The sequence below is a fragment of the Balaenoptera acutorostrata genome, chromosome 1 (genome assembly GCF_949987535.1).
Source record: "Balaenoptera acutorostrata chromosome 1, mBalAcu1.1, whole genome shotgun sequence".
Taxonomy (NCBI): Eukaryota; Metazoa; Chordata; class Mammalia; order Artiodactyla; family Balaenopteridae; genus Balaenoptera; species Balaenoptera acutorostrata.
Genome location: NC_080064.1, coordinates 126,280,838 through 126,294,087, shown reverse-complemented (window position 1 = coordinate 126,294,087; position 13,250 = coordinate 126,280,838).

Here is a 13,250-nt window from a genome sequence, read left to right as displayed (position 1 = left end):
TGATTACACAATGTATATTTTAAAGGTATTGGTGATTATATAATTCATATAGTTTATCTGTTATATGTTTATATACATTTAACATACATTAGTATATGTATGTAAACGCCATAGTCCTAATTTACCCATCCTCCCACCTTTCATTTTGGCTAACCATTAGTTTATTTGATAAGTCTGTGAGTGTCTGTTTTTGTGGAAATATGTTCATTGGTAGCAATCTTAGGATAACATGTATAAATGATATCATAGGATATTTGTCATACCCTTTTGACTTACTTAACCTTATATGATTATTTCTAGGCTCAACTGTAGTCCTGAAAACGGCATTGTTTATTTTGTTCCCGAAGCTACTATTCCATTTGGTACGTATACCATTTCATCTTTGTCCATTCATCTGTTTATGGACCTTTTTTTTGCTTGTATGTCTTGGCTATTTCAATATTGCTGCAGTGCACATTTGCCTGTCTCTGTCTTTCCGATTATGGTGGTCTTAGTTAATAGGCTCAAAAGGTGCCCTGTCGCATCATATGGTAGCTCAGTTTTTACCTTGTAAAGCAGCTCCATTCCGTTTTTGTTAGTGCTGTTACCACTTTAGATCCCACCAGAGCTAGGAGGTACAGAGTTCTCTAAAACCCCTTCAGCATTTATAGTTTGTAGACTTTTTGCTGATGGCCATTTGACTGGTGTGAGCTGAAACCTTTTTGGAGGTTGTTTAGGCATGTGGCTAATAATTCCTTATACTGAGCTTTAGGCATCCCCTTTTTCTTCTTTTCCTTTTTTTGTTAAAGAGTGAGTACAACTTCCCTCTTCATATTGACTTCTTGAAAAATTTCTCATGTGTTGAATTTTCTTACCTATTCCCTACCCCAGGGCCTTTTTTGAGGGCAGGTGTCATTTAGAGCCCTGCAGTCCTTGTGACTCTTAAGCAACCATTAGCACTGGGGTTAAAGCTGCTGTTGTGGGAAACAGCCACAAGGCGGCAGCATTATTACGTTCTCAACTCTTGTTACTAGAGCAACAGAGTCTTCCTGGAGGTAGTGTTCCGAGGTTGTAAACTAGAGTGGAATGTGCTGGGAGAAGCCCCCAGAACTTTATGTCTCCTTACTTCTGTTTCTTTTTTAAATTTAATTTCTATTTCTTATCGGAGTAAATTTGATTAGAGTGTTTTGATTGTCTGGCTGTACAGAATCTGCTCAATGATTCATACATATGTCTGTTCATCTTCGGATCCTGTTAGCATGTATGTGATTACACAATATATATTTTAAAGGTATTGGTGATTATATAATTCATATAGTTTATCTGTTATATGTTTACATACATTTAACATACATTAGTATATGTATGTAAACGCCATAGTCCTAATTTACCCATCCTCCCACCTTTAATTTTGGCTAACCATTAGTTTATTTGATAAGTCTGTGAGTGTCTTTTTTTGTGGAAATATGTTCATTGGTAGCAATCTTAGGATAACATGTATAAATGATATCATAGGATATTTGTCATACCCTTTTTTTTTAATTAATAGCAACTTTATTTATTTATTTATTTATTTATTTATTTATCTATTTATTTAGCTGTGTTGGGTCTTCGTTTCGTGCGAGGACTTTCTCTAGTTGCGGCAAGCGGGGGCCACTCTTCATTGCGGTGCGCGGGCCTCTAACTATCGTGGACCCTCCCGTTGCGGGGCACAGGCTCCAGATGCGCAGACTCAGCAGTTGTGGCTCACGGTCCCAGTTGCTCCGTGGCACGTGGGATCCTCCCAGACCAGGGCTCGAACCCGCGTCCCCTGCATTAGCAGGCAGATTCTCAATCACTGCGTCACCAGGGAAGCCCCTGTCATACCCTTTTGACTTACTCAACCTTATATGATTATTTCTAGGCTCAACTGTAGTCCTGAAAACGGCATTGTTCATTTTGTTCGCGAGGCTACTATTCCATTTGGTACGTATACCATTTCGTCTTTGTCCATTCATCTGTTTATGGAACTTTTTTTTGCTTGTATGTCTTGGCTATTTCAATATTGCTGCAGTGCACATTTGCCTGCCTCTGTCTTTCCGATTCTGGTGGTCTTAGTTAATAGGCTCAAAAGGTGCCCTGTCGCATCATATGGTAGCTCAGTTTTTACCTTGTAAAGCAGCTCCATTCCGTTTTTGTTAGTGCTGTTACCACTTTAGATCCCACCAGACCTAGGAGGTACAGAGTTCTCTAAAACCCCTTCTGCATTTATAGTTTGTGGACTTTTTGCTGATGGCCATTTGACCTGTGTGAGCTGAAACCTTTTTGGAGGTTGGATAGGCATGTGGCTAATAATTCCTTATCCTGAGCTTTAGGCATCCCCTTTTTCTTCTTTTCCTTTTTTTGTTAAAGAGTGAGTACAACTTCTCTCTTCATATTGACTTCTTGAAAAATTTCTCATGTGTTGGATTTTCTTGCCTATTCCCTACCCCAGGGCCTTTTTTGAGGGCAGGTGTCATTTAGAGCCCTGCAGTCCTTGTGACTCATAAGCAACCATTAGCACTGGGTTTAAAGCTGCTGTTGTGGGAAACAGCCACAAGGCGGCAGCATTATTACGTTCTCAACTCTTGTTACTAGGGCAACAGAGTCTTCCTGGAGGTAGTGTTCCGCGGTTGTAAATTAGAGTGGAATGTGCTGGGAGAAGCCCCGAGAAGTTTATGTCTCCTTACTTATGTTTGTTTTTTAAATTTAATTTCTATTTCTTATCGGAGTAAATTTGATTAGAGTGTTTTGATTGTCTGGCTGTACAGAATCTGCTCAATGATTCATACATATGTCTGTTCATCTTCGGATCCTGTTAGCATGTATGTGATTACAGAATGTATATTTTAAAGGTATTGTGAGTATATAATTTATATAGCTTATATGTTATATGTTTATATACGTTTAACAAACATTACTATATGTATGTTAACGCCATAGTCCTAATTTACCCATCCTCCCACCTTTCATTTTGGCTAACCATTAGTTTATTTGATAAGTCTGTGAGTGTCTTTTTTTGTGGAAATATGTTCATTGGTAGCAATCTTAGGATAACATGTATAAATGATATCATAGGATATTTGTCATACCCTTTTTTTTTAATTAATAGCTACTTTATTTATTTATTTATCTATTTATTTAGCTGTGTTGGGTCTTCGTTTCGTGCGAGGGCTTTCTCTAGTTGCGGCAAGCGGGGGCCACTCTTCATTGCGATGCGCGGGCCTCTCACTATCGTGGCCCCTCCCGTTGCGCGGCACAGTCTCCAGATGCGCAGGCTCAGCAGTTGTGGCTCACGGTCCCAGTTGCTCCGTGGCACGTGGGATCCTCCCAGACCAGGGCTCGAACCCGCGTCCCCTGCATTAGCAGGCAGATTCTCAACCACTGCGCCACCAGGGAAGCCCCTGTCATACCCTATTGACTTACTTAACCTTATATGATTATTTCTAGTCTCAACTGTAGTCCTGAACACGGCATTGTTCATTTTGTTCCCGAGGCTACTATTCCATTCTGTCGATATACCACTTCTTCTTTGTCCATTCATCTGTTTATGGATCTTTTTTTGTTTCCATTTCTTGGCTATTTCAATATTGCTGCAGTGCACATTTGCCTGCCTCTGTCTTTCCGATTCTGGTGGTCTTAAGTTATAGGCCCAAAAGGTGCCCTGCCGCATCATATGGTAGCTCAGTTTTTACCCTGTAAAGCAGCTCGATTCAGTTTGCGTTAGAGCTGTTATCACTTTACATCCCACCAGCAGCTAGAAGGTACACAGTTCTCTAAAACCCCTTCAGCATTTATAGTTTGTAGACTTTTTGCTGATGGTCATGATTGGTGTGAGCTGAAACCTTTTTAATTTGAATTTGCCTGTGGCTAATAATTCCTTATACTGAGCTTTAGGCATGTCCTCTTTTTTCTTTTCCTTTTTTTTAAAGAGTGAGTACAACTTCCCTCCTCTTATTGACTTCTTGAAAATTTTCTCATGTCTTGAATTTTTTTGCCTATTCCCTACCGCAGGGCATTTTTTGAGGGCAGGTGTCATTTAGAGCCCTGCAGTCCTTGTGACTATTAAGCAACAATTGGCACTGGGTATAAAGCTGCTGTTGTGGGAAACAGCCACAAGGTGGCAGCATTATTACGTTCTCAACTCTTGTTACTAGGGCAACAGAGTCTTCCTCTAGGTAGTGTTCCGAGGTTATAAATTAGAGTGGAATGTGCTGGGAGAAGCCCGGAGAAGTTTATGTCTCCCTACATATGTTTGTTTTTTAAATTTAATTTCTATTTCTTATCGGAGTAAATTTGATTAGAGTGTTTTGATTGTCTGGCTGTACAGAATCGGCTCAATGATTCATACATATGTCTGTTCATCTTTAGATCCTGTTAGCATGTATGTGATTACACAATGTATATTTTAAAGGTATTGGTGATTATATAATTCATATAGTTTATCTGTTATATGTTTATATACATTTAACATACATTAGTATATGTATGTAAACGCCATAGTCCTAATTTACCCATCCTCCCACCTTTCATTTTGGCTAACCATTAGTTTATTTGATAAGTCTGTGAGTGTCTGTTTTTGTGGAAATATGTTCATTGGTAGCAATCTTAGGATAACATGTATAAATGATATCATAGGATATTTGTCATACCCTTTTGACTTACTTAACCTTATATGATTATTTCTAGGCTCAACTGTAGTCCTGAAAACGGCATTGTTTATTTTGTTCCCGAAGCTACTATTCCATTTGGTACGTATACCATTTCGTCTTTGTCCATTCATCTGTTTATGGACCTTTTTTTTGCTTGTATGTCTTGGCTATTTCAATATTGCTGCAGTGCACATTTGCCTGTCTCTGTCTTTCCGATTATGGTGGTCTTAGTTAATAGGCTCAAAAGGTGCCCTGTCGCATCATATGGTAGCTCAGTTTTTACCTTGTAAAGCAGCTCCATTCCGTTTTTGTTAGTGCTGTTACCACTTTAGATCCCACCAGAGCTAGGAGGTACAGAGTTCTCTAAAACCCCTTCAGCATTTATAGTTTGTAGACTTTTTGCTGATGGCCATTTGACTGGTGTGAGCTGAAACCTTTTTGGAGGTTGTTTAGGCATGTGGCTAATAATTCCTTATACTGAGCTTTAGGCATCCCCTTTTTCTTCTTTTCCTTTTTTTGTTAAAGAGTGAGTACAACTTCCCTCTTCATATTGACTTCTTGAAAAATTTCTCATGTGTTGAATTTTCTTACCTATTCCCTACCCCAGGGCCTTTTTTGAGGGCAGGTGTCATTTAGAGCCCTGCAGTCCTTGTGACTCTTAAGCAACCATTAGCACTGGGGTTAAAGCTGCTGTTGTGGGAAACAGCCACAAGGCGGCAGCATTATTACGTTCTCAACTCTTGTTACTAGAGCAACAGAGTCTTCCTGGAGGTAGTGTTCCGAGGTTGTAAACTAGAGTGGAATGTGCTGGGAGAAGCCCCCAGAACTTTATGTCTCCTTACTTCTGTTTCTTTTTTAAATTTAATTTCTATTTCTTATCGGAGTAAATTTGATTAGAGTGTTTTGATTGTCTGGCTGTACAGAATCTGCTCAATGATTCATACATATGTCTGTTCATCTTCGGATCCTGTTAGCATGTATGTGATTACAGAATGTATATTTTAAAGGTATTGGTGATTATATAATTCATATAGTTTATCTGTTATATGTTTACATGCATTTAACATACATTAGTATATGTATGTAAACGCCATAGTCCTAATTTACCCATCCTCCCACCTTTCATTTTGGCTAACCATTAGTTTATTTGATAAGTCTGTGAGTGTCTTTTTTTGTGGAAATATGTTCATTGGTAGCAATCTTAGGATAACATGTATAAATGATATCATAGGATATTTGTCATACCCTTTTTTTTTAATTAATAGCAACTTTATTTATTTATTTATTTATTTATTTATTTATCTATTTATTTAGCTGTGTTGGGTCTTCGTTTCGTGCGAGGACTTTCTGTAGTTGCGGCAAGCGGGGGCCACTCTTCATTGCGGTGCGCGGACCTCTCACTATCGTGGCCCCTCCCGTTGCGGGGCACAGGCTCCAGATGCGCAGGCTCAGCAGTTGTGGCTCACGGTCCCAGTTGCTCCGTGGCACGTGGGATCCTCCCAGACCAGGGCTCGAACCCGCGTCCCCTGCATTAGCAGGCAGATTCTCAATCACTGCGTCACCAGGGAAGCCCCTGTCATACCCTTTTGACTTACTCAACCTTATATGATTATTTCTAGGCTCAACTGTAGTCCTGAAAACGGCATTGTTCATTTTGTTCGCGAGGCTACTATTCCATTTGGTACGTATACCATTTCGTCTTTGTCCATTCATCTGTTTATGGAACTTTTTTTTGCTTGTATGTCTTGGCTATTTCAATATTGCTGCAGTGCACATTTGCCTGCCTCTGTCTTTCCGATTCTGGTGGTCTTAGTTAATAGGCTCAAAAGGTGCCCTGTCGCATCATATGGTAGCTCAGTTTTTACCTTGTAAAGCAGCTCCATTCCGTTTTTGTTAGTGCTGTTACCACTTTAGATCCCACCAGACCTAGGAGGTACAGAGTTCTCTAAAACCCCTTCTGCATTTATAGTTTGTGGACATTTTGCTGATGGCCATTTGACCTGTGTGAGCTGAAACCTTTTTGGAGGTTGGATAGGCATGTGGCTAATAATTCCTTATCCTGAGCTTTAGGCATCCCCTTTTTCTTCTTTTCCTTTTTTTGTTAAAGAGTGAGTACAACTTCTCTCTTCATATTGACTTCTTGAAAAATTTCTCATGTGTTGGATTTTCTTGCCTATTCCCTACCCCAGGGCCTTTTTTGAGGGCAGGTGTCATTTAGAGCCCTGCAGTCCTTGTGACTCATAAGCAACCATTAGCACTGGGTTTAAAGCTGCTGTTGTGGGAAACAGCCACAAGGCGGCAGCATTATTACGTTCTCAACTCTTGTTACTAGGGCAACAGAGTCTTCCTGGAGGTAGTGTTCCGCGGTTGTAAATTAGAGTGGAATGTGCTGGGAGAAGCCCCGAGAAGTTTATGTCTCCTTACTTATGTTTGTTTTTTAAATTTAATTTCTATTTCTTATCGGAGTAAATTTGATTAGAGTGTTTTGATTGTCTGGCTGTACAGAATCTGCTCAATGATTCATACATATGTCTGTTCATCTTCGGATCCTGTTAGCATGTATGTGATTACAGAATGTATATTTTAAAGGTATTGTGAGTATATAATTTATATAGCTTATATGTTATATGTTTATATACGTTTAACAAACATTACTATATGTATGTTAACGCCATAGTCCTAATTTACCCATCCTCCCACCTTTCATTTTGGCTAACCATTAGTTTATTTGATAAGTCTGTGAGTGTCTTTTTTTGTGGAAATATGTTCATTGGTAGCAATCTTAGGATAACATGTATAAATGATATCATAGGATATTTGTCATACCCTTTTTTTTAAATTAATAGCTACTTTATTTATTTATTTATCTATTTATTTAGCTGTGTTGGGTCTTCGTTTCGTGCGAGGGCTTTCTCTAGTTGCGGCAAGCGGGGGCCACTCTTCATTGCGATGCGCGGGCCTCTCACTATCGTGGCCCCTCCCGTTGCGCGGCACAGTCTCCAGATGCGCAGGCTCAGCAGTTGTGGCTCACGGTCCCAGTTGCTCCGTGGCACGTGGGATCCTCCCAGACCAGGGCTCGAACCCGCGTCTCCTGCATTAGCAGGCAGATTCTCAACCACTGCGCCACCAGGGAAGCCCCTGTCATACCCTTTTGACTTACTTAACCTTATATGATTATTTCTAGGCTCAACTGTAGTCCTGAAAACGGCATTGTTCATTTTGTTCCCGAGGCTTCTATTCCATTTGGTACGTATACCACTTCGTATTTGTCCATTCATCTGTTTACGGACCTTTTTTTTGCTTCCATGTCTTGGCTATATCAATGTTGTTGCAGTTCACATTTCCCTGCCTCTCTCTTTCCGATTCTGGTGGTCTTAGGTTATAGGCCCAAAAGGTGCCCTGCCGCATCATATGGTAGCTCAATTTTTACCTTTGTAGCAGCTCCATTCAGTTTTCGTTAGTGCTGTTACCACTTTACATCCCACCAGCAGCTAGAAGGTACACATTTTTCTAAAACCCCTTAAGCATTTATAGTTTGTAGTCTTTTTGCTGATGGTCATGACTGGTGTGAGCTGAAACCTTTTTGAATTTGAATTTGCATGTGGCTAATAATTCCTTATACTGAGCTTTAAGCATATCCTTTTTTTTCTTTTCCTTTTTTTGATAAAGAGTGAGTACAACTTCCCTCTTCATTTTGACTTCTTGAAAAATTTCTCATGTGTTGAATTTTCTTGCCTATTCCCCACTCCAGGGCATTTCTTGAGGGCAGGTGTCATTTAGAGCCCTGCAGTCCTTGTGACTCTTAAGCAACCATTAGCACTGGGTTTAAAGCTGCTGTTGTGGGAAACAGCCACAAGGCGGCAGCATTATTACGTTCTCAACTCTTGCTACTAGGGCAACAGAGTCTTCCTGGAGGTAGTGTTCCGAGGTTGTAAACTAGAGTGGAATGTGCTGGGACAAGCCCCCAGAACTTTATGTCTCCTTCCTTATGTTTGTTTTTTAAATTTAATTTCTATTTCTTATCGGAGTAAATTTGATTACAGTGTTTTGATTGTCTGGCTGTACAGAATCTGCTCAATGATTCATACATATGTCTGTGCATCTTCGGATCCTGTTGGCATGTATGTGATTACAGAATGTATATTTTAAAGGTATTGTGATTATATAATTTATATAGTTTATATGTTATATGTTTATATACATTTAACAAACATTACTATATGTATGTAAACGCCATAGTCCTAATTTACCCATCCTCCCACCTTTCATTTTGGCTAACCATTAGTTTATTTGATAAGTCTGTGAGTGTCTTTTTTTGTGGAAATATGTTCATTGGTAGCAATCTTAGGATAACATGTGTAAATGATATCATAGGATATTTGTCATACCTTTTTTTTTTAAATTAATAGCTACTTTATTTATTTATTTATTTATTTATTTATCTATTTATTTAGCTGTGTTGGGTCTTCGTTTCGTGCGAGGGCTTTCTCTAGTTGTGGCAAGCGGGAGCCACTCTTCATTGCAGTGCGCAGGCCTCTCACTATCGTGGCCCCTCCCGTTACGGGTCACAGGCTCCAGATGCGCAGGCTCAGCAGTTGTGGCTCACGGTCCCAGTTGCTCCGTGGCACATGGGATCCTCCCAGACCAGGGCTCGAACCCGCGTCCCCTGCATTAGCAGGCAGATTCTCAACCACTGTGCCACCAGGGAAGCCCCTGTCATACCCTATTGACTTACTTAACCTTATATGATTATTTCTAGGCTCAACTGTAGTCCTGAACACGGCATTGTTCATTTTGTTCCCGAGGCTACTATTCCATTCTGTCGATATACCACTTCTTCTTTGTCCATTCATCTGTTTATGGATCTTTTTTTGTTTCCATTTCTTGGCTATTTCAATATTGCTGCAGTGCACATTTGCCTGCCTCTGTCTTTCCGATTCTGGTGGTCTTAAGTTATAGGCCCAAAAGGTGCCCTGCCGCATCATATGGTAGCTCAGTTTTTACCCTGTAAAGCAGCTCGATTCAGTTTGCGTTAGAGCTGTTATCACTTTACATCCCACCAGCAGCTAGAAGGTACACAGTTCTCTAAAACCCCTTCAGCATTTATAGTTTGTAGACTTTTTGCTGATGGTCATGATTGGTGTGAGCTGAAACCTTTTTGAATTTGAATTTGCCTGTGGCTAATAATTCCTTATACTGAGCTTTAGGCATGTCCTCTTTTTTCTTTTCCTTTTTTTAAAGAGTGAGTACAACTTCCCTCCTCTTATTGACTTCTTGAAAATTTTCTCATGTCTTGAATTTTTTTGCCTATTCCCTACCGCAGGGCATTTTTTGAGGGCAGGTGTCATTTAGAGCCCTGCAGTCCTTGTGACTATTAAGCAACAATTGGCACTGGGTATAAAGCTGCTGTTGTGGGAAACAGCCACAAGGCGGCAGCATTATTACGTTCTCAACTCTTGTTACTAGGGCAACAGAGTCTTCCTCTAGGTAGTGTTCCGAGGTTATAAATTAGAGTGGAATGTGCTGGGAGAAGCCCGGAGAAGTTTATGTCTCCTTACATATGTTTGTTTTTTAAATTTAATTTCTATTTCTTATCGGAGTAAATTTGATTAGAGTGTTTTGATTGTCTGGCTGTACAGAATCGGCTCAATGATTCATACATATGTCTGTTCATCTTCAGATCCTGTTAGCATGTATGTGATTACACAATGTATATTTTAAAGGTATTGGTGATTATATAATTCATATAGTTTATCTGTTATATGTTTATATACATTTAACATACATTAGTATATGTATGTAAACGCCATAGTCCTAATTTACCCATCCTCCCACCTTTCATTTTGGCTAACCATTAGTTTATTTGATAAGTCTGTGAGTGTCTGTTTTTGTGGAAATATGTTCATTGGTAGCAATCTTAGGATAACATGTATAAATGATATCATAGGATATTTGTCATACCCTTTTGACTTACTTAACCTTATATGATTATTTCTAGGCTCAACTGTAGTCCTGAAAACGGCATTGTTTATTTTGTTCCCGAAGCTACTATTCCATTTGGTACGTATACCATTTCGTCTTTGTCCATTCATCTGTTTATGGACCTTTTTTTTGCTTGTATGTCTTGGCTATTTCAATATTGCTGCAGTGCACATTTGCCTGTCTCTGTCTTTCCGATTATGGTGGTCTTAGTTAATAGGCTTAAAAGGTGCCCTGTCGCATCATATGGTAGCTCAGTTTTTACCTTGTAAAGCAGCTCCATTCCGTTTTTGTTAGTGCTGTTACCACTTTAGATCCCACCAGAGCTAGGAGGTACAGAGTTCTCTAAAACCCCTTCAGCATTTATAGTTTGTAGACTTTTTGCTGATGGCCATTTGACTGGTGTGAGCTGAAACCTTTTTGGAGGTTGTTTAGGCATGTGGCTAATAATTCCTTATACTGAGCTTTAGGCATCCCCTTTTTCTTCTTTTCCTTTTTTTGTTAAAGAGTGAGTACAACTTCCCTCTTCATATTGACTTCTTGAAAAATTTCTCATGTGTTGAATTTTCTTACCTATTCCCTACCCCAGGGCCTTTTTTGAGGGCAGGTGTCATTTAGAGCCCTGCAGTCCTTGTGACTCTTAAGCAACCATTAGCACTGGGGTTAAAGCTGCTGTTGTGGGAAACAGCCACAAGGCGGCAGCATTATTACGTTCTCAACTCTTGTTACTAGAGCAACAGAGTCTTCCTGGAGGTAGTGTTCTGAGGTTGTAAACTAGAGTGGAATGTGCTGGGAGAAGCCCCCAGAACTTTATGTCTCCTTACTTCTGTTTCTTTTTTAAATTTAATTTCTATTTCTTATCGGAGTAAATTTGATTAGAGTGTTTTGATTGTCTGGCTGTACAGAATCTGCTCAATGATTCATACATATGTCTGTTCATCTTCGGATCCCGTTAGCATGTATGTGATTACAGAATGTATATTTTAAAGATATTGTGATTATATAATTTATATAGCTTATATGTTATATGTTTATATACGTTTAACAAACATTACTATATGTATGTTAACGCCATAGTCCTAATTTACCCATCCTCCCACCTTTCATTTTGGCTAACCATTAGTTTATTTGATAAGTCTGTGAGTGTCTTTTTTTGTGGAAATATGTTCATTGGTAGCAATCTTAGGATAACATGTATAAATGATATCATAGGATATTTGTCATACCCTTTTTTTTAATTAATAGCAACTTTATTTATTTATTTATTTATTTATTTATTTATCTATTTATTTAGCTGTGTTGGGTCTTCGTTTCGTGCGAGGGCTTTCTCTAGTTGCGGCAAGCGGGGGCCACTCTTCATTGCGGTGCGCGGGCCTCTCACTATCGTGACCCCTCCCGTTGCGGGGCACAGGCTCCAGATGCGCAGGCTCAGCAGTTGTGGCTCACAGTCCCAGTTGCTCCGTGGCACCTGGGATCCTCCCAGAACAGGGCTCGAACCCGCGTCCCCTGCATTAGCAGGCAGATTCTCAATCACTGCGTCACCAGGGAAGCCCCTGTCATACCCTTTTGACTTACTCAACCTTATATGATTATTTCTAGGCTCAACTGTAGTCCTGAAAACGGCATTGTTCATTTTGTTCGCGAGGCTACTATTCCATTTGGTACGTATACCATTTCGTCTTTGTCCATTCATCTGTTTATGGAACTTTTTTTTGCTTGTATGTCTTGGCGATTTCAATATTGCTGCAGTGCACATTTGCCTGCCTCTGTCTTTCCGATTCTGGTGGTCTTAGTTAATAGGCTCAAAAGGTGCCCTGTCGCATCATATGGTAGCTCAGTTTTTACCTTGTAAAGCAGCTCCATTCCGTTTTTGTTAGTGCTGTTACCACTTTAGATCCCACCAGACCTAGGAGGTACAGAGTTCTCTAAAACCCCTTCTGCATTTATAGTTTGTGGACTTTTTGCTGATGGCCATTTGACCTGTGTGAGCTGAAACCTTTTTGGAGGTTGGATAGGCATGTGGCTAATAATTCCTTATCCTGAGCTTTAGGCATCCCCTTTTTCTTCTTTTCCTTTTTTTGTTAAAGAGTGAGTACAACTTCTCTCTTCATATTGACTTCTTGAAAAATTTCTCATGTGTTGGATTTTCTTGCCTATTCCCTACCCCAGGGCCTTTTTTGAGGGCAGGTGTCATTTAGAGCCCTGCAGTCCTTGTGACTCATAAGCAACCATTAGCACTGGGTTTAAAGCTGCTGTTGTGGGAAACAGCCACAAGGCGGCAGCATTATTACGTTCTCAACTCTTGTTACTAGGGCAACAGAGTCTTCCTGGAGGTAGTGTTCCGCGGTTGTAAATTAGAGTGGAATGTGCTGGGAGAAGCCCCGAGAAGTTTATGTCTCCTTACTTATGTTTGTTTTTTAAATTTAATTTCTATTTCTTATCGGAGTAAATTTGATTAGAGTGTTTTGATTGTCTGGCTGTACAGAATCTGCTCAATGATTCATACATATGTCTGTTCATCTTCGGATCCTGTTAGCATGTATGTGATTACAGAATGTATATTTTAAAGGTATTGTGAGTATATAATTTATATAGCTTATATGTTATATGTTTATATACGTT